General features: G+C 39.3%; 1 pseudogene; it reads left to right on the plus strand.

The window, feature by feature from the left end:
* Positions 1-2,369: 2,369 nt before the first annotated feature.
* Positions 2,370-24,425, plus strand: LOC113906027 (annotated as a pseudogene).
* The last annotated feature ends 262 nt before the right edge of the window (positions 24,426-24,687 follow it).

The raw sequence follows: 24,687 nt of genomic DNA on the forward strand, positions 1-24,687 counted from the left end.
ATTCTCTCTTGTTCAGGAAAGATAAGTGTTTTAGTATATTCAGGCCTTCAGCTGATGCGATGAGGCCCAGGTGCTTGCTGGAGGGCAATCTGATTCAAAATTCACTGATTTGAATGTTATTCTTATCCCCAAACACCTGCACAGAACCATCTAGAATAATGTTTGACCACAGATGGGCATTGTGACCCAGCCAAATTGACACATATAATTAATCATCATAGAGCTGAATAGATTTCATGTCATGGTAAAATAAAGAAACATGCTAATTGTTCAGCACACTGAAGACACTGGGAAACGACTGGGGTATCCAAGTGGAATATTATATTATTTTCAAATATCATATTTTAATGAAACAAATACAATTCAAAATAATAATAAAGGTTATTTGAATTTGTATAAAAATTACAAATATTTTTCCCAAATTTTTGAATAGAAAACTTGAGTTTGCTTTCAACAGTTTATCTCAGCCTTTTCAGTTGAAGTAACTATGAAAAATTTCTGAAGAATAATCTTTTAAATTAAAAAAATATTTAATTTTCTTTCTGGAGTATAGTTGCTTTACACTGTTGTGCTAGTTTCTGCTATATAGCAAAATGAATCAGCTCTACATATGCATATACTTAAAGGGCCTGATATTAAATTTAAATAAACGATGTTCGAGCGTTGCTTTCCAGAGCCCACGAACAGTGCTGGCCCGATCTTGGGCTCTGGCCGCCCCATCCGTGTGGAGCCCTTGCAGGAAGCCCCGGCGAGCAGAGGAGCCGCGCCTGGGTCCCAGCAGCGCTCACTAGTCTGTCACTTGGCCCGTGAGCGGGCTCGTCGTCATCTTCTTATGGTCCAGGATGTACTGACTAAATCTGTGTTAGCAAATTCAGACACTCCTTCCCCTTCGGTAGCATCACAGTGTTCATTCTCCCTCAGGCTTCTCTTCACGCGGAGTCCTCGCTGGGGACGGGGCAGGACCTCTCGCGGGGCTCTGGGGGTGGACAGGGGGGTGAGGCTGCCTTCTCTCGTGGAGCTGGCAGCCCTTTCGCAGGACAACAAGCCTTTCCTTCCCTCCCCTCCGCCACTTGGCAGACTAGTGACGAGGTATCCCTGCTCTCAGCTCTGTTTCAGTCAGCCTTTTCAGAAAACTGAGAGAGATGGTCTCGAGACTTGCTCCGACTCTTTGGTATTCAGTATTCAACTATTTGGTATTGTTTTAATCGATGATGGGCCTTTTGCAAGTAGCGTCAGCTCTTTTTAAAAAGAAAGTCAAGCTGAGCTAAGGGTGCACTTTGCTGTATCGCAGACATGGTGGGCCAGGTGAGGCCTCTGTAGGCTCCTGCTTTCCATGACGAGGGCCAGGGAGACGCCCTTCGCCACTCAGTTGCCGGATCTCAGCTGGAAGGGGCTGCCTTGCTTCTTCCTCTCCCTTTCACCAGGTGCCTGGAGGAACGGTCCCGGGCGCTCACACTTGGCCCGCCCTCTTTGCCAGAGGCAGGACCCTGTGTGCCAAGGGCGGCTTGCTTTCCACCCTGTCCTCTGAGGGCGCTTCTTTCTCTCCTGGCCTGTTGTCTTGGGAAGGATGTCCTTTTGTCTTCAGGCTTTGTGATCAAGTCATCTCCAGTTAGGACTGGCACCTGTTCCCTTCTTCGCGGGGCCTGGTGGCCTTTCTGAAGTCGCAGGTGGTCAGGAGCCCTCCAGTGTGTGTCACATCTGGTCAGTTGACCTGCCAGGCTGGGTGGTTCTACTGCTTTCTGAATTTCTAAGAATCTCTTTTTCTTTCTTAACGAGTTCTGCTGATTTATTTGACAATGTACGTAAGTACCATGTTCTCCTTGTGGTGTACGCTCTGTTCTGGTTTTTGTTTTTAATCAAATGCCTGTTTGGGAGGAGATGAACGTATTTAGTCTATTAGATTTGCGCTGCTGGAAATTTTTTTTTTAAAGTGTAACCTTGACTAGCTGTCTTATTATTGTTTATCCTGTAAGATTAGTCTATCAATTAAAGTTTGATAATTAATTGCGGAAAAAAAAAAAAAAAAAAACGATGTTAAAGCTATTCTTCATTTTCTCCCTTTGAGAAACAGTGTTGAGATTTCTTGTTACAATGCAAATGAATTTCAAATCCAGTCTCATGTTCACATATAGCATATTCCAAAAGATGATGAATCTCTAAACTGTGGAAGTTCACGTGGAGTTAGATAGTCATGTTGCAGCCTAGATGTCAGTAAAACGACAAGTCAGCTAAAGGTGCATATGTTTCTGATGAATGTGAAGATAGATTTGGGAGCCCAGGTGGACCTGTATTTGCCAGGAAATTTCACCAGACACAATATTCACCCCTTCCTGCCTGACTGCCTCTCCACAGACCTATCTTGCTGTACCATGGCCCTTATCCACAATGGGGCCATGGAGACAGTTGTTCAGGTTGCTGGATTAACCAGATTAGCATATGATGGCAAAGCAGAGAACGAAGCAGAGGATGTCGGGGTTAGTCTCCTTGTTGTCCTGTGGGGCAGGCCGTTAGAGCACTCTATGCAAACTGCCTTCCTTATTGTACCTGAGGAGGCTGCCAGGTCTGTGTGGCCAGCTTCCCATTTTTGTCCCAATATTTCTAGGCACCCTTCTACGTTGTACATTAATCAAAAATCTCTTTTCATTCAGCACTGTCCCCCTAGCAGAATGTCTGCTACAGAGTAGGTGCTAAGTAATATTTATTAAATAATATTTGTTCATAAACTAGCTAGTACTTTATATTATCATATTCATACTAACTTCAGTATAAAATCTTTTCTTTGTCCTTGCATGGCTAAGAAGGTTACTGACAATAGTTGGACTATTCATCGTAGTGAAAAATGTGGGGGGAAAAAACACCAAATATCCATTGACAAATGGATAATCAAAGTGATGTATTCATATAGTGAAAGTGCAAGTGAAATTCACTCAGTCCTGTCCGACTCTTTGCAACCCCATGGAATATACAGTCCATGGAATTCTCCAGGCCAGAATGCTTGATGGGGAGCTTTTCCCTTCTCCAGGGGATCTTCCCAACTCAGGGATTGAACCCAGGTCTCCCACATTGCAGGTGGATTCTTTACTAGCTGAGAAACAACGGAAGCTCAAAATACTGGAGTGAGTAGCCTATTCCTTCTCCAGAGGATCTTCCCAACCCAGGAATAGAACCGGGGTCTCCTGCGTTGCAGGTGGATATTCATATTGTGGAATATTATTCAGCCTTATAAAGGAATGGGATTCTGATACATGCTACATGAATGAAATTTAAAATATTCAGCTAAGTGAAATAAGCCAGACACAAAAGGACAAATATTGTATGACTCCACTTAGGTAAGGTACTTGTGCTAAGTCGCTTCAGTTGTTTCTGACTCTGTGTAACCTTATGGACTGTTGCCCGTCAGGTTCCCTCTGTCCATATGGGACCCTCCAGGCAAGAATACTGGAGCGGGTTGCCATTTCCTTCTCCAGGGGATCTTCCCAATCCAGGAAGCAAACCCGCATCTCCTGCATTGGCAGGCGAGTTCTTTACCATTAGCGCCACCTGGGAAGCTGCTGCTGCTAAGTCGCCTCAGTCCTGTCCGACTCTGTGCGACCCCATAGATGGCAGCCCATCAGGCTCCCCCGTCCCTGGGATTCTCCGGGCAAGAACACTGGAGTGGGTTGCCATTTCCTTCTCCAATGCGTGAAAAGTGAAAGTGAAGTCGATCAGTCTTGTCCGACTCTCCGCAACCCCATGGACTGCAGCCCACCAGGCTCCTCCATCCATGGGATTTAAGAGCAGTCAAATTCACAGAGATGGAAAATAGACTGTGGTCACCAGCAGGTAGGGGAGGAGACAGCATGGAGTTATTGTTTGTTAGGTTCAGGTTTTAGTTTCGAATGATGAAAAAATAATTCTGGAATTGGATGGGAGTAATGGTTGTATGATGGTATTATTTACTTAATGTCACTTATACATTGTCAACTATGTATAATGTCAATTATACATTGAATCGTTAAAATGACAATTTTATATATGTTTATGTTATTTTACTATGATTTTTAAAAAAGTTGATTGACAGGATTTGTACAGAATAAGTGTGTATGTTCTGCCTTAAAGAAGTATCCAGGTCTCTACCTTTTCTCTTAAAAAAAAAATCAAAAATTAAAAATGAGACCCTCAAAATGATTTTAAAATGGCTTTTATGAATTTAATCCTTAAAAGTACAAGCTTTGGGCTCAGATGCACCTGGCTAGAGATGGAATGATCAACTACTAAAATAATCATAATTCTCTGTTGAATATTTAAGCCCAATGAACTGTAACATTATGTCCTATGTATAAAACTATTTTTCAGCTACTACCAGTCTTAAACAAGTGTTTAAAAACCATGAAGATATTATTCTCTGGCTAAATATGTAGTAAAAAATAAAATGTTATACAGATGTTTTCAAAACACTAAACAAGGGGGAAAATTTTCAAACAAGGAAGATCAGAAATGAACCACCTAACTTAGTAGCAGTTATATTTGTGTGATGAGATCATTGAAAAAAAAATTATATTTCTGTGTTGTTTAAGCTTTTTATAATGAGTATGTCTCTATAATGTCTACTTAAAAAGGATCCTAGAATACCCTTAAGAATGTCCACTTAATTCTTTACTGTCCTTTTCAAGGATAGTAACTCTCCTTTTATTTATTTTTAACTGAAATTTGGATTTGAAAATAAGCCTGTTTAATATATTTATTATTCAGTATCAGTCAACAACAATGCTTTAAGCATTTCCTTGCTAGTTTATAGCCTTCCAATTTTTTTAAATTTAATTTTATTTTTAAGCTTTACAATATTGTATTAGTTTTGCCAAATATTGAAGTGAATCCGCCACAGGTATACCTGTGTTCCCCATCCTGAACCCTCCTCCCTCCTCCCTCCCCATACCATCCCTCTGGGTCGTCCCAGTGCACCAGCCCCAAGCATCCAGTATCATGCATCCAACCTGGACTGGCAACTCATTTCATACATGATATTATACATGTTTCACTGCCATTCTCCCCAATCTCCCCACCCTCTCCCTCTCCCACAGAGTCCATAAGACTGATCTATACATCAGTGTCTCTTTTGCTGTCTCGTACACAGGGTTATTGTTACCATCTTTCTAAATTCCATATATATGAGTTAGTATACTGTATTGGTGTTTTTCTTTCTGGCTTACTTCACTCTGTATAATAGGTTCCAGTTTCATCCATCTCATTAGAACTGATTCACGTGTATTCTTTTTAATTAGCCTTCCAATTTTTAATTTACTATTTCTTGGTATAAAACACACATTCACCATTCTCATTTCATACTTTGATTTACCTGGTTTTAAACTTGAGAACTCTGTGGCATGGATTTTGCCCTTGATGAAGTACTTCTAAGGAAGTTTAGGAGATTCTGGGCTTGTGGACCCTTTGGTGGGAAAAGAAACAAACAACAGGAATAGAAGACAGGACTGGGGAAGTTAAATGACTATAATCTTTGCATAATTTTACTTGTAAAATTGAGATGAAACTAATACTCTGGCAAATGTGTAAGAGTTTATGTGGAAAGCCTGAGAGCATATGGACTGTTGAAAATCTTGAAAATACAGAACTGGTGATCTTGTCCAGGTAAGATTAAGAAGATATTGGTTTGGGAAGCTTACCGGATAGGAAGTCAAAGGGGAGAGTATCAGACTGAACTTTGTCATTAATTTTTCTTTAACCTCCAGAAGCTACCTTGCTCTGAGGAGGGCTTCATTTTCACATTTATAAAATAGACTTACAACTATTTCTGAGCAACAAAATAGGGCTTATTTACTAAAGTTAAAATACTATAGTTTTTTGGCCTTTATTGTTGCTATTAATAAAAATAACCAGAAAAATATAGTCTCTATCCTTAGGAAAGTCTCAATCGAATAATGCACGGCTAAAGTATAATGACTAAAATGTATGACAGAATTGTTAATAGTCATAAGAAGGAAACACAGGGTTTGATGAAGACTCAAAGGAAGGAAGGACAGAAGGAAGGAATATTCACTGTGCATTAGATTAGGCAGTAAATAATCATTGTGGAGGAGGTGACCTTTAAGACGGGCACTGAAGGTAGGATTTGGATGTCCAGCTGTGATGAGAGGAATAGCAGGTTAAGGGAATGACCCAAGGAGGGGCCTGGAGGTATGACAAACAGGGGGTCACATTTAGCTGAGATTATGGGAGAAGGCGATGTCACCCCACTCCAGTACTCTTGCCTGGAAAACCCCATGGATGGAGGAGCCTGGTAGGCTGCAGTCCATGGGGTCGCGAAGAGTCGGACACGACTGAGCGACTTCCCTTTCACTTTTCACTTTCATGCATTGGAGAAGGAAATGGCAACCCATTCCAGTGTTCTTGCCTGGAGAATCCCAGGGACGGTGGAGCCTGGTGGGCTGCCGTCTATGGGGTCGCACAGAGTTGGACACGACTGAAGTGACTTAGCAGCAGCAGCAGCAGCAGCAGCATGGAAACAGTAAAGTTGAGTGGTATGGGATATGAATAGAAGAATAGATGGAGTCATATTATGATCTAATTGGTTTAATGAGTTGTAACATTATTCTCTAGAAAGAGGCTAATTTATATCACATTAGGGCTACCCTGTTGGAAAGGTGGCTTTGTGTAGGATGGTCAGAGTGTCTAGAGGTGATAAGACCAGGTAGGAGCTAGTGCAATAGTCTGGATGAGAATAATAGTGATAATTAAGCAAGAATGAGAAGTAATATTTATTGAGCACTTACTATCTTCTAGGCACATTATATGCACTATCCCATGTAATTCCTTACTGTGAGTACCACTAACTTGCAGCTACACTTGAAGAAACAGAAACTCAGGGGTTTTAAATAACTTGCTCAAGATCAAGAGCTGGTGTTCCAACCTGAAAGTGTCCTCCTGAGGTACACACACTATTTTGTTTTTGTTTTTAATTAAGTTTTTATTTTGAGATAATTGTAGATGAAATAATGAGAAATATGAGAAATAAGTATGAGAAATAATACAGAGAGATCCTATGCACTTTTTTCTTAATTTTTCTAATGTAACATCTCCTGTGCTTCACCTACTTTACGTATCTACCCTCCTCCAAACCCCTGACAATCAGTGATCTTTTTCTGTCTGTATATTTCTGCCTTTTCTATAATGTCATGTAATGGGAATAACAAAATACATAGCTTTTGAAGACTAGGACCCACGTTCCTCAACTAGCAAAGACTTGGAATTACAGCCTTTCCTATATCTTCTGATTTTTATAAAGGAATTTAATCTTCCACCTTTGCCAGTTTTTGCTAAATGGGAATAAATTTTTCTTTTGTTTGTTTTGTAGGGCAAACAATCTATTTTAAAGAAACCAGATAACAATCAATAAACTTATAGTGCTAGAAAGAACCACCCCGCACCTTACGTTAATTTACAAAGTCATTGTGATTCCCCGGGGTCAGTTCTTCTTTGCTGCCTCACTGTATCAGGCCTCAAGAGCTACATTTCAGAGTTGAACACCAATTATCAACCAGGAAGTTTTCTTATTTAAAACTGTCTTTATTAATTAGTTCCTCTGAAACTTGTTTAGGAGTGAGGCAAATAATTTCTTTCAAGGTTAGTAATCGCCCATCTCTGAACACTCAATCAGTCTTAATAATGCCCAAAGCATCTTGTTAGAGAGATTAGTAAAAATGTTTGGTCTTGGAGTCTGTCTCACACTGGGATGAAAAACTTAAGTTAGTTTTTTGCTGTAATAGCTTCTCTGAGGATGTAACTACTGATTGCTCAGGTTTGAAACTCATTCAAAGTTTTTTTGAATCCCAGAAATGTTAGAAGTGAGAACTACCTTAGCAATAATCAGGGATGATCCTTCTGTTTGTGAGATGAGGGAACTAATAAAGAATTGATTGGCTTAAGGTCATGGAGATAGAAGTTAAATATTAAGAACTTGGTCCTCATGATGATTAGGGAGGTTACACCTTGTAGGGTCCCATGATATTATAAAAAACAGAGGAAAGAAGCAAGGAGGGAGGAAAATAAAGCTCAAATAACTAATCACACTGAAAGAGAATATTAAACATTTTATGATTAACTCATGACTATTCCCAAAGGGCATTCTATTAAAAAAGACAATCATATTCTTGTGGAATTTTAGAAATATGTGATAGAGAAGTAAAGGAGAATTTTAAAAAAAGAAAGTCAGTGCTTCCTAGTACTTTTTGACAGAGGCAGTAAGGGGAAGGAAATAGTCTTGAGAACTCAGGGAAATAATGACCCTTGCTCTCAATTAAATCAACTTTGCTTTCTTTTATGGCCAGCTTTTTTTTTTTTTTTAAATGAATCTTTTCTCTGAGAGATAGTTGACTGGTATAATCTGCTGAATGGGTATAGCAAATAAATGCAAATATACTTTATATAGTTTCAATGCATGTAAACTTCGTATTTTGGAGCCCAAAAAGATAAAGTCTGACACTGCTTCCACTGTTTCCCCATCCATTTGCCATGAAGTGATGGGACCAGATGCCATGATCTTCATTTTCTGAATGTTGAGCTTTAAGCCAACTTTTTCACTCTTCTTTTTCATAATCATCAAGAGGCTTTTCAGTTCCTCTTCACTTTCTGCCATAAGGGTGGTGTCATCTGCATATCTGAGGTTATTGATATTTCTCTTGGCAATCTTGATTCCAGCTTGTGCTTTTTCCAGCCCAACATTTCTCATGATGTATTCTGCATATAAGTCAAATAAGCAGGGTGACAATATACAGCCTTGACGTACTCCCTTCTCTGTTTGGAACCAGTCTGTTGTTCCATGTCCAGTTCTAACTGTTGCATCCAGATTTCTCACGAGGCAGGTCAGGTTGTCTGGTATTCCCATGTGTTTCAGAATTTTCCACAGTTTATTGTGATCCACACAGTAAAAGGCTTTGGCGTATACTGTATACACACACATAAACACACTCAGAGGAAATGTATGACAGAACAAACATTATACTAGTTTAGGGGGAGGTCTTGAATTGATGAAGTAATTTTGAATAGGTATTACAAGGCATAACAATGGACAAAAGTGAGAGGATTGCAGTAAAAAGCCATGAGTAATTATGCAAAAAAGAAATATGGGTGGGCCCCTAATAGTCAACCCAAAATGGATTAGAGACTTAAATATAATACTTTATACTGTAAAAACTAGAAGAAAACATAGAGGGAAATATCCTTGACATTGGCAATGATTTTTTGAATGTGGCACCAAAAGCCCAGAATCAAAAGCAAAAATATACAAGTGGACTATATCAAAATGCTTCTGCACAGCAAAGAAAACTATTATAATGAAAAGACAACTTGTGTTTGGAAAAATATTTGCAAATATAGATCTGATAAGCAATTAATGTCCAAAACATTTAAAGATCTCAAACATCCTAGAAGTAAAAAATATCAAAGACGTTGATTTAAAAAATGGCCAAAGGACTTGAATAGACATTTTTTTCTGAGGAAGACATACAAATGACAAATATAAAAATATACTCCACATCACTTGTCATTAGGAAAGTGCAAATTAAAACCATAATGAGGTATGGACTCATACTTGTTGGAATGACTATTGTCAAAAAGACAAAAGATAACAAGTGCAGTCAAAGATGTAGAGAAAAAGGACCCTCATACATTTTGGCGAAGGAAAATTGTCATAGGCTTAATGGAATACAGTTTGGAGGTTTCTCTAAAAACAGAACTACCATATGATTCAGTAATTTCATTTCTGAATATGTATCCAAAGAAAATGAAATCAGTACATTGGACATTCTAAATGTCCATTGATGTATGAATGGATAAAGAAATTGTGATATATCTTTATCTATACCTATAATTTTAGAATGAAGGGAATCCTGTGTTTTGCAACAACATGGATGAATCTGGAGGATAGTGTGCTCAGTCACCGAGCACAATTGTGTCCAACTCATTGGGACCCCATCAGCCGTAGCCTGCCAGGCTCCTCTGTCCATGGGATTTCCCAGGCAAGAATACTGGAGTGGGTTACATTTCCTCCTTCAGGGGATCTTCCCGTCCCAGAGCTTGAACCCGTATCTCTTGTGTCTCTGGTATTGGAAGTGGATTCTTTATCACTAGTGCCACCTAGTAAGCCCCCAGAGGACATTATCTGAAGCAAATGAGCCAGGCATAAAAAGAGAAACACTGCAGGACCCCACTTACATGTGAAATCTCAAAAAGTCAAATTCATAGAAATGGTGAGTAGACCGGGGACAGGGAGGTGTGGGAAACAGGGAGATGTTGGTCAAAGTGTGTGAAGTTTCAGTTATGTAGGTTTGAATAAGTTTGAGAAACCCAAAGTGCTGCATGGTGATCATAGTTAATGGTTATATTATATTGGAAACTTGCTAAGAGAGTAGATCTCAGATGATCTCAACACAGGCACACACACACACACACACACACACACGATGATGATGTGAGAAGGTGGATGTGTTAATTGGCTTGGATATAGTACTCATTGCACTATATATATATGTATGTATGAAAACACTGTGCTTTACTTCTTGCATGTGTGCTCAGTCATATCTGACTCAGGGCAAAAATCACTCAGTGTTCTTGGGGTTTGTGGTTTACAGAAGAGGCAGGAAAATAAACAACTGCAAATATACGTAAATTATTCAGCATAATAAATACTACAAAGTTAGGATTCTAGATTACAGATCCTCGGAAGGGTATGGATTCTATAAGTAACTAGGGCAGGAGAGCCTGGCTAAAGGACAGTGCTTCTTGTTGAACACATGTGTGAATACTTTAAGCACAGTATTATTTTTATACACCACAAGGCGGCAAGATTTACCCAACAAAAGCGTCTTTCCTTGTAATGCTGAAGTTGGACTGGGTTTTTTGACTATACACATATGGACACAAATAATAATATAGAAAAAAATTAAATCATTCATAAACACTGTCATTAATTATATTAATATGTTTATAGATAGAGGGAAATAATTCTTTTAAATTTCTATTAGAAGGCTATATTAATTCATGTCTGTTACTAAAAAGAGTCAAAATCCTTAAAGTATATAGAAGGACAATGAAAACTCCATTCAACCTACCCCTTTATGTTTAACCTGCTTCAGGTTCAACTGATGACCCAGAGGGATGGGATGGGGAGGGAGATGGGAGGGGGGTTCAGGATGGGGAACACATGTACACACATGGCTGATTCATGTCAATGTATGGCAAAAACCACTACAATACTATAAAGTAATTAGCCTCCAATTAAAATAAATAAATTAAAAATCATAACAAACAAAGAAAAATCACTTTCTTTCACCTTTTTATAGACTAATTTTAGTCTATAAATTAGTTATAAACTAAGTTTAAACTAAGGTTAAATTTAGTTTCAGGACAAAATTTATTGGAAAGTATAGAAGATAAATCCTTTTAACAATTTTTTTTTCTTTTTATATTTGTCTGCAAAAGAGTATTATAATGTTGTTGTATAGTCACTCAGCTGTGTCTGATTCTTTAGTGACCCCATATAGAGAGCCCACCAGGCTCCTCTGTCTATGGGATCGTCCAGGCAAGAATTCTGGGGTGAGTTGCCATTTCCCCCTCCAGGGGATCTTCTGACCAAGGGATTGAACCCGTGTCTTCTGCATTGGCAGGCAGATTCTTTACCACTGAACCACTTGGGAACGCTGGTGTTATAATATTTTCTTTCAATTACATTTCCATGATTCATTAAGTTATCCTTCTTGAAGGCAGGGACTACACGTTTGTTTGCTTTTGATTTTTAAAATCAGCAATGCCTATTTGTCTTACCAGTCATACATCTCTAATATTCTTGTCAGAGCACTACTTGATAAAATTTATGGAATTAGATAGGAGTTTCACATTACCAGAAAAACTGCAATTTATGAGATTTTATGCCATCTTCCCTAAAGGATACGAAAAGCACCTCAGTGTTCAAAATAAAGAAATCAAACAATATTAATATTAATTCTAAAATTATATACTATCTATTTTAAATAAGGTTCTAAACACTTTATGTGTTTTAACTTATTTTGCAAATTATTCATAGAATGCTTAAATACCGTTGCTATTTGCTGTTTTTTAAAACAATTTTACTTCTTAGAGAAATGCATATCTTATACACTTTTTATTTTAGTTATCTGAGGTTTAAGAAAGTTTCCCACTGCCCTAGGCAAGTTTTTATCTCTTTCAATTGTTTGAGGTTTGAGTGAGATAATATCTATAAAATTATCAACCCTGTGCCTGGAATTCAGCAAGAACTTGCCATAGTAACCATTCTTTTTATTAAGTGTTGAGAGTGGAGGACAGAGGTGGAGGGAATCCTGAGTTCTTGGTGTTGATGGTGCTTTGCACGTGTGTCTTTCTGAATCATGGTTTTCTCAGTTATATGTTCAGTACTGGTGATTCTATTTTTAGAAAAATTTTAAAGAATCTCCATACTGTTCTCCAAGTGGCTGTATCAATTTACATTCCCATCAACAATGCAAGGGAACTCCCTTCCCTCCACACCCTCTCCAGCATTTATTGTTTGCAGGTTTTTTGATGATGGCCATTCTGATCAGTGTAGATTGGCACCTCATTGTAGCTTTGATTTGCTTTTCTCCTGTATGGATGTGAGAGTTGGACTATAAAGAAAGTTGAGCTCAGAAGATTTAATGCTTTTGAACTGGAGAAGACTCTTGAGAGTCCCTTGGACTGCAAGGAGATTCACCCAGTCCATCCTAAAGAAGATCAGTCCTGGGTGTTCATTGGAAGTGCTGATGTTGAAGCTGAAACTCCAATACTTTGGAAATGTCATGCAAAGGACCAACTCATTTGAAAAGATCTTGATGCTGGGAAAGGTTGAAGGCAGGAGGAGAAGGGGACTCCCAACAGAGAATGAAATGGTTGGATGGCATCACTGACTCAATGGACATGAGTTTAAGTAAACTCTGGGAGTTGGTGATAGACAGGGAAGCCTGGCGTACTGCAGTCTATGGGTTCGCAGAGAGTCAGACATGACTGAGCGACTGAACTGAACTAAACAATTAGTGATGCTGAGCATCTTTTCCTGTGTCTCTTGGCCATTTGTGTTTTATTTAGACCTTTGGCCAATTTTTTGATTGGTTGTTTTTAGATAGTGAGTTGCATGAGTTCTTTGTATATATTGGAGATAAATCCTTGTCATTACCTTGTACGGAAGTGCACCTCATTGGGACTCACCATTACAAAGAACAGTGAGTGATTTATACTATTTTTGCAAGATGGTGGGGGAATGCCAAATGTTTTAGGCTAATTTTTGACTTGAATTGTGTGGCGTTACTAGAAACGTGCAAGGTGGAGTAGCTTGCAAAAATATTGCAAGCTCAAGGAACAGCGTGCTCAAATCCAAGGAGAGGCTTTTCCAGGTAATAAGACAGAGCTCTAAGGGTCTGCACCATTGAAAGCACGATTGTGATGACTAGCAGAAGATGTGACTGGGCAGGAAGGCCGTAATTTATGAGCCTTTTTGTGTCATGTAGGGAAACATGAACTCTTATCTTGTCAAGTTCCAAGACTGGTCCGAGGTTACTTAGAGGGACTGTGATTTACAGTAGGATCATAAACAGAACTGAAGTGACTTAGCAGCAGCAGCAGCATAAACAGAAACATTTTTCTTTGATTGAGGTTCTGTTTATAGAAGTGCAAATCAATCAGCCTTAATTTGTCCAGCCTTGTTCGGGGATCTCCTCTATTATGCAGCTCAGTTGGTAAAGAATCCACCTGCAATTCAGGACACCCCGGTTCGATTTCTGGGTCAGGAAGATCTGCTGGAGAAGGGACAGGCTACCCACTCCAGTATTCTCAGGCTTCCCTTGTGGCTCAGCTGGTAAAGAATCTGCCTGCAATGTGGGAGACCTGGGTTCAATCCCTGCATTGGGAGGATCCCCTGGAGAAGGGACAGGCTATCCACTCCAGTGTTCTGGCCTAGAGAATTCCATGGACTAGTCTATGGGGTCATAAAAAGTCTGACACGGCTGAGTCACTTTCACGTTCCTCTATTATGCAAGAGTATTTCATAAATTTAAGAACACAGTCAGTTATTATGACCTTTTTCCTTTTTCCTCTCCTTCCAAAAAATGGCCCCTGTGCCTGACATAGTTACACTTAAGCAGCTTTGCCCTCTTGCATTCTCTGAGTATATTAGTGTGACTTGCTTAGTTGTGTCTGACTCTGTGATCACACGGACTGTAGCCCACCAGGCTCCTCGTCAATGGAATTCTCCAGGCAAGAATACTGGAGCTGGTTGCCATTTCCTTCTCCAGGGGATCTTCCTAATCCATGGATAGAACCTGGATCTCCTGCATTGGCAGGCAGATTCTTTATCATCTGAACCACCAGGGAAGCCTCATTCTCTGAGTGGTCCTTAGGGATCCTAGGCGCACAGTGACGTTTTCTGCCCCTTTGCCTTAGTTCTCCTTCATCCTTTGCTTCAAGATCAGGCATGTGTGGATGGCACTGAGGGGGTGTTTATATAGAGGAGGGCTCTCCTATCCCACCTGTAGTGGTGAAAGCCTCCAAGTCACAGCATAGGAGTGACACATAGGTTTTGCAGAGATTCTAACAGCACTTTTCTGACCAAGTACTATTTCCTCCTTTTTCTTTCCAGGACTCAGATATGAATACTTGAGTACATCATCAAAAGGCAATTTTTAAAAATTGACAAAAAGTTTTATATATTTAAGATGTATGACATGATGCTTTGATACACATATACACTAGAAAAATGATTATCACAAGCTAATTAACGCATTCATTACTTCATATAGTTACCATTTTTTTATGAGTGATAAGAGCACTGAAGATTTATTCTCTTAGCAAATTTCAAGTATATGATGTACTTGTTTTCTACAGCATTTTTTAAAAATTAGTTTTAACTGGAGGATGATTGCTTTACAGTGTTGTTTGTTTCTGCCATAAATGGACATGAAGCCGTCATAGATATGCCTCCATCGCCCTACTCTTGCACCTCCCTCTCCCTTCCCCACACCATCCCGCCTGGCCACCCCATCATGAATCCTCATCCCATCCCACCCCGTCCCTGTAGGTTGTCACAAAGCCCCACACCCCTTTATCTTGTCACAGAGCACTGGGTTGAGCTACCAATGTCATACAACAGATTCCCACTGGCTGTCTATTTTGCATATGGTAATGCATATAGGAATGTATATACTGCCATGCTCCCCTCTCAATTCGCCCCACCCCCTCCTGCCAACACTGTGTCCACCGGTCTGTTCTTGATGCCTGTGTCTCTGCTGCTGCCTGCAGAGATACAGAGGAGCCTGGGGGGATCCAGTCCATGGAGTCACAAAAAGCTGGACATGGCTGAGCGTCTGAGCACATAAGTTCATCAGTACCATTTTCCTAGAGCCCATCAGTTCAGTCGTTCAGTCGTGTCTGACTCTTTGCAACTGCATGAATCACAGCACACCAGGCCTCCCTGTCCATCACCAACTCCCAGAGTCCACCCAAACTCATGTCCATCGAGTCAGTGATGCCATCCAGCCATCTCATCCTCCGTCGTCCCTTTCTCCTCCTGCCCGTAATCTCTCCCAGCATCAGGGTCTTTTCCAATGAGTCAGCTCTTTGCATGAGGTGGCCAAAGTATTGGAGTTTCAGCTTCAGCATCAGTCCTTCCAAAGAACACCCAGGGCTGATCTCTTTTAGAATGGACTGGTTGGATCTCCTTGCAGTCCAGGGGACTCTCAAGATTCTTCTCCAACACCACAGTTCAAAAGCATCAACTCTTTGGCGCTCATCTTTATTCGCAGTCCAACTCTCACATCCATACACGACCACTGGAAAAACCATAGCCTTGACTAGACGGACCTTTGTTGGCAAAGTAATGTCTCTGCTTTTGAATATGCTGTCTAGGTTGGTCATAACTTTCCTTCCAAGGAGTAAGCATCTTTTAATTTCATGGCTGAAGTCACCATCTGCAGTGATTTTGGAGCCCCAAAAAATAAAGTCTGTCACTGTTTCCAAAGTTTCCCCATCTATTTCACATGAAGTGATGGGACCAGATGCCATGATCTTCGTTTTCTGAATGTTGAGCTTTAAGCCAACTTTTTCATTCTCCTCTTTCACCTTCATCAAGAGGTTTTCTAGTTTCTCTTCCCTTTCTGCCATAAGAGTGGTGTCATCTGCATATCTGAGGTTATTGATATTTCTCCGAGCAATCTTGATTCCAGCTTGTGTTTCTTCCAGTCCAGCATTTCTCATGATGTACTCAGCATAGAAGTTAAATAAGCAGGGTGACAATATACAGCCTTGACATACACCTTTTTCTATTTGGAACCAGTCTGTTGTTCCATGTCCAGTTCTAACTGTTGCTTCCTAATGTGCACATAGATTTCTCACAGGCAGGTCAGGTGTTCTGGTATTCCCATGCTTTTCAGAATTTTCCAAAGTTTATTGTGATCCACACAGTCAAAGGCTTTGGCATAGTCCATAAAGCAGAAATATATATTTTTCTGAACTCTGTTGCTTTTTGATGATCCAGGGGAGGTTGGCAATTTGATCTCTGGTTCCTCTGCCTTTTCTAAAACCAGCTTGAACATCAGGAAGTTCATGGTTCATGTATTGCTGAAGCCTGGCTTGGAGAATTTTGAGCATTACTTTACTAGCATGTGAGATGAGTGCAATTGTGTGGTAGTTTGAGCATTCTTTGATATTGCCTTTCTTTGGGATTGGAATGAAAACTGACCTTTTCCAGTCCTGTGGCCACTGCTGAGTTTTCCAAATTTGCTGGCATATTGAGTGCAGCACTTTCACAGCATCATCTTTCAGGATTTGAAAGAGCTCAACTGGAATTCCATCACCTCCACTAGCTTTGTTTGTAGTGATGCTTTCTAAGGCCCACTTGACTTCACATTCCAGGATGTCTGGCTCTAGGTCAGTGATCACACCATCGTGATTATCTGGGTCATCAAGATCATTTTTGTACAGTTCTTCTGTGTATTCTTGCCACCTCTTCTTAATATCTTCTGCTTCTCTTAAGTCCATACCATTTCTGTCCTTTATCAAGCCCATCTTTGCATGAAATATTCCATTGGTATCTCTTACTTTCTTGAAGAGATCTCTAGTCTTTCCCATTCTGTTGTTTTCCTCTATTTCTTTGCACTGATAGCTGAGGAAGACTTTCTTATCTATCCTTGCTATTCTTTGGAACTGTGCATTAAGATGCTTATATCTTTCCTTTTCTCCTTTGCTTTTCGCTTCTCTTCTTTTCACAGCTATTTGTAAGGCCTCCCCAGACAGCCATTTTGCTTTTTTGCATTTATTTTCCATGGGGATGGTCTTGATCCCTGTCTCCTGTACAATGTCATGAACCTCCATCCATAGTTCATCAGGCATTGTCTATCAGATCAAGTCCCTTAAATCTATTTCTCACTTCCACTGTATAATCATAAGGGATTTGATTTAGGTCATACCTGAATGGTCTAGTGGTTTTCCAAACTTTCTTCAATTTAAGTCTTAATTTGGCAATAAGGAGTTCATGATCTGAGCCACATTCAGCTCCTGGTCTTGTTTTTGCTGACTGTATAGACCTTCTCCATCTTTGGCTGCAAAGAATATAATCAATACGTATGCATTAATATGCAATGCTTGTTTTCCCTTTCTGACTTACTTCACTCTGTATAGCAGGCTTTAGGTTTATTTATCTCCATAGAACTAACTCAAATGTATTGCTTTTAGTGACCGAATAATATTCCATTGTGTATAGGTACCACAGCTTTTTTATCCATTCATCTGTTGATGGACATCAAGGTTGCTTCCATGTCCTGGCTATTGTAAATTGTGCTGCAGTGAACATGGGCTACGTGTGTACTTGCACTATTATTTATTACAGCCATCATACTGTACATTGGATCCTCAAAGCTTCTGGATCTTTAAACTGAAAATCTGTCCTCTTGGACCAAAGTCTTCCCACTTGCAGCACTGCCCAGTCCATGGCAACCACCGTTGGATTCTACTGTTTTGATTTAACATATAAGTGATATTCTGCAGTATTTTTTTCTGCCTCTGGATCTTTCATTTTGCAATATGCTCTCCAGGTTTATCCCGATAGCAAGGTTTCCCTCTCGCTTATGGCTGAATAATAATAAACTTGATCCACAATGTTCTACAAACCAGCCCTGTCTGCTCCCATGTTCTGGGATCAGATTTGGACAATTAATCTCTTTTTCCCTCCAAGGTTGTGTGTTGTCCAAGGATGCTCTCTAGTTCTCTGTGTAAATTTGCATTTATGTGCCCACATTTGTGTTATCCTTATACTTCGTGAAATAGCAAGAATTAAAATAGGCACACAGCCTAAGCTTACCCATAGTCATACCTGTTTCAATTCTGGAGGAAATGAGGAAACAATGTGATATGTTTTAAAGCACTGGAGTAAAAATATGACACAAGATTCTAGAGAATTATTAGAGCAGCTGTGAGGAGGAAGGATTCAAGGCAGGAGTAATCAGGACCCAGAAGTTTAGTGCCAGCACAGTAGTCTAAGCATGAAGCATGTGGCAGACAGATGGGGAGGGTGTTTTTGAGATAATGAGTTGCAGTAGGTTTAACAAGAGATGTAGGAACTGAAAACTGAAAGAAAGAATAGATATAAGAGAAAATTCTGGGGAAAAATCAGACAAAACCTGCTGTTTTTGTGTAGATAGTCTACTTGGATTTCCATATAGGATATTGTATAAGCTGGCAAAAAACAGCCCCTCCCCTCCAGTTGGGGAAATAGAAGTAAAAGCAGTTCCATTTATAAATTTTTAATATATTATTATAAGCTGTTATGAAATTATGAAAGCAATCTCCAGCAAGATTTTTTTTTTTTAATTTGGAATGTCTACAGACAGTGTGCTTGTGTATGCTCAGTCATGTCTAACTCTTTGTTAGACAAAGACTAACAAACAGTCTCCATGTTCTGTAGCCTGCCAGGCTCCCCTGTCCATGGGATTCTCCATACAAGAATAGTGGAACGGGTTGCCATGCCCTTCTCCAGGGGATCTTCCCAACCCGGGAATGGAACCCAGGTCTCCTGCCTTGCAGGCAGTTTCTTAACTGGCTGAGCCATGGGCTACAAACAATTCTCGAGCATTGATTGTGTGCTGATGATTCTTTGGCTATTCCTTTCTGCCAAACTTTATCACAAATGCAGGAATGGAAGTCACAAAGCTGAAGGGTTTTACAGATCAACTGTAAATTATATTCATGATGAGAGTTCTCTTCCTACTTCATCCCAGAGAGATAACTGGCATTAAAATTGGTCACTTGACACCAGGACAGCACATGGCATGTTCTTTGCTTTTAGCAGCAAATCCCAAAGGGATTCTCAGGCTTATATTTTCTCCCAGTATTGTTACCTTTGGAAACAGGATTCCTGTGAAGTGAATAGAAGGCATTTTTTGTTCTAAGGTAATATAAAAAAAAATTTGGGCTTTAGTTGAAATTCAAGTGAGGAAAGTATTTATAATCCACAAAGAAACTACCTTGTTGAGCTGACCAGGCAAAAAAGGTCAGTAAATCACCATGTGGGTAAAAACAAAACACTTTACAATATAATCAAATCATAATATAATTCCATTTCATGAAATACAGTAAGGTTTTATTTCCTATAGTTATAATGGATGAAGAAAACTGAAAGAAAGAAGTGAAGTTGCTCGGTTGTGTCTGACTCTTTGCAGTCTTATAGACTGTAGCCTGCCAGGCTCCTCCATTCATGGGATTTTCCAGGCAAGAATACTGGAGTGGGTTGCCATTTCCTTCCCCAGGGCATCTTCTCGACCCAGGGATCAAAATGTGGTCTCCCACACTGCAGACAGGTTGAAATGCCTTCAAATGTCTTTTGTTTCATTCTTTTTCTCTTTTTCAGTGAAACAGATAATTAGTCGTATACTTTATGGATGTTTTTTTTTCTCATAAACCCTGAGTAGCTGCATGCAGCTCTCTGTGGCCCAGTGTCTCCTTTTATCTTGTAGTAAGCTGATCCATCCTTAATGTTGGTAAGAGTATAGAAATACTAATATTGGCCAATATTTTCATGACTTTGAAATGTTTCTTTTTATATGTTCTGAAGTTCATGGGATAGAAGCTCTTTAAGAGAAAGAGCAAAATTTTATATGTCTATCAATCTAGTTCTATGTATATTTATATCTTTGTCTATATTTATACCTATTTCCATATATAATATATCCATCGATACTTGTAGTTCTATATATATTTCACTTTTCTTTTTTGACATCTAAGATTTATGTATAAAATATAGATATAGATGAATATGTTTAGGCATTTCTTTGGGATCATATTATGCTATTATAACTATAACTCAAGAAGTACCTGATTAAATTATCAAACTGAATGACACAGATTGCAAACACATTAAAACAGAAGAGGACTGGGAGATCACAAAGACCTCAGCTTCTTTTGGATAGCCAGCCCCAAAACTGTCTACCTCTTAAATCGGTCTCCTGATAATGAGTGATGTGGAGAGATATTTTGTGGGAAGAAAGTTTCTGAGTGTTCCTTCTAACAAGGCATGCAGCCAGCTTTAAGTCTAAGAATTAATGGCAAGTAAGGGTATCTCAAAAATCTCTCTTTTGTGTCTTTATATATATAAGACTATTGTGTAATATATTATGAGGGCTTCCCTGGTAGCTCAGTGGTAAAGAATCGGCCTGCAGTGCAGGAGATGCAGGTTTGATTCTTGGGTTGGGAAGATCCCTTGGAGGGGGACATAACAACCCACACCAGTATTCTTGCCTGGAGAATTCCATGGACAGAGGAGCCTGGCAGGCTATAGTCTGTGGGGTCACAAAGAGTTGGACACGATTGAGTGACTAACACTTTCACTAAAGTCTCACTGAATTGAGAAGGTAGGTGAGAAAATAAAGCTTTAGAGGTTATCATTTTATTTCAAATGGCAACAACCAACTCAGATCAGAATCCAGATTTCTTGATTCTTGATCTTAAGCAGCTTCCAGGAAGATGCTTTGTTAAAAAGGATCATGGCTCCTGGCACTCCTGAAATTCTAAAAGAACTGAAACATTACTTACTCCAATCCTCGTTTGCTTTTTCTGAATAAATTCTACTTTGATAATAAATGTAGCATTAACATTTTTAATTAAAATTATGGATTTCATTCATCAAAAAGATACAGTTCCAGAAGAGCAATTATTTATATTTTTAAGCTTAAGTCCATTACCTAAATCTTCCCAGGTGGTGCAGTGGTAACGAATCTGCCTGCCAATGCAGGAGATGTAAGATATGCAGGTTCCATCCCTGGGTCAGGAAGATCCCCTAGAGAAGGAAATGGCAACCCATTCCAATATTCTTGCCTGGGAGATTCCATGGACAGAGGAGCCTGGCAGACTACACAGTACGTGGGATAACAAAGAGTCAAATACAACTGAGTATGCACACTCATGCACACACACACACGCACTCATCACCTAAAAATATATATTTTATTTTTTCTTGGGTATAAGAGGTTTTGAAAGCCTTGGCTCTAATAGCAGAAATATATCCATGCCTGTTCAGAACCCTGAAAATCCTAATTTAGCCCTTTTTTGATTGTGCTAAGTGGTGTTATGTTTCTTTCAAGTTGTACCATAGACAAGCCGAGATGGTCCTTCCCCCATTGCTGGCGGCAGAAATGCTTCTACTTTCAAAGGAAGAAGACTATTAGAGGTTGACTTCTATAATTTCATGTATTAAATGATCATAAACTGGGTGGCGTAAAGCAGCAAAAATTTATTCTCTCATAGTTCTGGAGCTCAGAACTCAAAGGCAATGGATTAAAGTCAGGGTCATGATCCACCCAGAGGCTCTAGTGGGGCTTCTCTTTCTTGTCTCTTAGGCTTTGTGAGGTTGCTGGCATTCCCTGTGGTCGTATCACTCTGAACTCTGCTTCTCTGGTCACACTGTTCCTTCGCTGGGTCTGTAGTCAAACCTCCCTCTACCTCCTTTCTACAAGGATATTTGTGGTTGGATTTAGGGCCCACCCTGATTACTTTCTTATTTCAAAATTCTTAATTTTTAACTTAATTATCCTTTCCCATAAAGTACATCCCCATGTACCAGCAATTAGTAAAACACTAATTTGAAAAGATACGTGCATCTCAATGTCCCCAGCAGCACTATCTACAAAAGACAAGATATGGAAGCAATGCAAGTGCCCATCAACAGATGACTGGGTAAAGATGTAATATACGTATGTACATAGCAGAATATTGCGAGCTACAAAAATTAATGAAAGTCTGCCATTTACAGCAATGTAGATTAATCTAGAAAATAGTGAAGTAAAATGAAGATAAATACTGTATGACATCACATATGTAGAATTTGAGAAGTAATGCAAATGAATATATGCAAAATAGAAATAGACTTACAGCTACAAGAAACAAACTAGTGGCTACCAATGGGGAAACGAAGGTAAAGGGACAAATTAGGGATATGGGATTAAGAGATACAAATTACTATGTATAAATAGATAAGCAACAAAGATACAACGTATAGCACAGAGAATCATAGCAAGTATCTTGTAATAACTTTAATAGAGTATAATCTGTAAAAATGCTGAATCATTATGCTGTACACTTGAAATTAATGTAATAATGTAAATCATCTAAACTTCAACTTTAAGAAAAAGAACTTGAACATCTTAATGGGCCATATTCTGCTGACCACGTTCCCCCAAATCATTCAGTTTGATAAGTTTAGTTTTTGTTTTTAATTCTCATTTCTATAGGAAATTAAACCACATTTTGAACACAATTATCCATTGATTAATATTTTCACTTCCTTTCAGCATGCATTTGAATGTCATACATACATAGATATGGTTTCAAATTCCTATTCTCTAAGTAAACCTATTGTATTATTCAAGTTATACATTTTATTATTCATTTTTAAACTTTATTTTTAGCTATTTTATTAGTTTTGTGGATAAAGAATTAAAATATAAGTATGGCCTTCAAAGAAATTAGCATAAATGCACTTTCAAGGTTATTCCAAAGTGTGACCAGGCTAATAAAAGTATGCTTCTTCTGGTAATTCATTAGCAAAAACAAAGATTAAGAGCTCAAATGCAAACTCCCTTTTTTATGTCTTCCACGTGCTCCCCAATCACTCTAGCTGCAAACAGAAAAGAAGATAAACAAATCACCATCTCTCAAAAGGAGAATGATTAGAAAAAAATGTATGGTGACAAACTATATTATGTTCATAATCTGGTCTTTCAAGGCAGCATAGAAAAATTTAACAGTTTTCTAACAGGAATAATTTCTAGTTCAGCATAAACAATTTTTTTTTAGTGAACATGGTATATGCATTATTTGAGTATTTAAACAATCTAAAATGACATATAATGGGGAAGCTGATAACATCAATACCTTAAATCATGACATATTGATCATTTTTTTACAGAAAGGAATGAAAAAAACTCAGATTCAATGGATGAAAAAAAAATATACCGTGGTGAAGGAGTTCATACTTTTAGGATTTATGACAGACCCATGGTTACAGAGAGTTCTTTTTTATATCTTCCTCATCATATATATCAGCAGTCTTTTAGGGAACATCACCCTGATTTCTCTGATCTGTGCTGATTCTCGGCTCCACACACCCATGTATTTCTTCAATGGGAATCTTTCATTCCTGGATCTCTGGTATGCTTCCGTCTATGCCCCCCAAATCCTGATGACCTGCATCTCTGACGACAAGTGCATCTCTTTTGCTGGCTGCCTAGCTCAGTTCTTTTTATCTGCTGGACTGGCCGACAGCGAGTGTTACCTGTTGGCTGCCATGGCTTATGACCGCTGTGTGGCCATCTCTAACCCGTTACTTTACTCCCAGGCCATGTCCCCAAATTTATGTACCAGTCTTGTTGCGGCTGCCTACTTTAGTGGCTTTGTGAACTCAACTGTCATCACCAGTGAAACATTTACCTTGAGCTTCTGCAAGAACAACGTCATTGATGATTTCTTCTGTGACCTGCCCCCCCTTGTCAAGTTGGCCTGTGATGTGAAGGAAAGCTACCAAGCTGTGCTGTATTTCATACTTGCTTCCAACGTCATCACTCCTGCCGTGCTTATCCTTGCCTCCTATTTCTTCATCATTGCTGCCCTCTTGAAGATCCGCTCCACCCAAGGCTGCTTGAAGGCCTTCTCCACCTGTGGCTTTCACTTGACAGCTCACCTTGTACTATGTATCAATTCTCTTCATTTACTCCTGGCCAAGTACCAGCTATGCCCTGGAGAGGGAAAAAGTGGTGTCTGTGTTCTACACAGTGGTGATTCCCTTGTTGAATCCCTTGATCTATAGCTTAAGAAATAAAGATGTTAAAGATGCCTTGAGGAAAATGTTAGATAGAGCAAAGTTTCTTTAGCAAAGGCTTTGGTAAACAGTAGGTATAATGGTCATCTGAGTTAAATTCACCAATTCCAGTCCATTTTAGCTCACTGATTCCCAGAATGTCGACGTTCACTCTTGCCATCTCCTGTTTGACCACTTCCAATTTGCCCTGATTCATGGACCTAACATTCCAGGTTCCTATGCAATATTGCTCTTTATAGCATCAGACCTTGCTTCTATCACCAGTCACATCCACAACTGGGTATTGTTTTTGCTTTGGCTCCATCCCTTCATTC

This window comes from Bos indicus x Bos taurus, chromosome 15 (genome assembly GCF_003369695.1).
Source record: "Bos indicus x Bos taurus breed Angus x Brahman F1 hybrid chromosome 15, Bos_hybrid_MaternalHap_v2.0, whole genome shotgun sequence".
Lineage (NCBI taxonomy): Eukaryota > Metazoa > Chordata > Mammalia > Artiodactyla > Bovidae > Bos > Bos indicus x Bos taurus.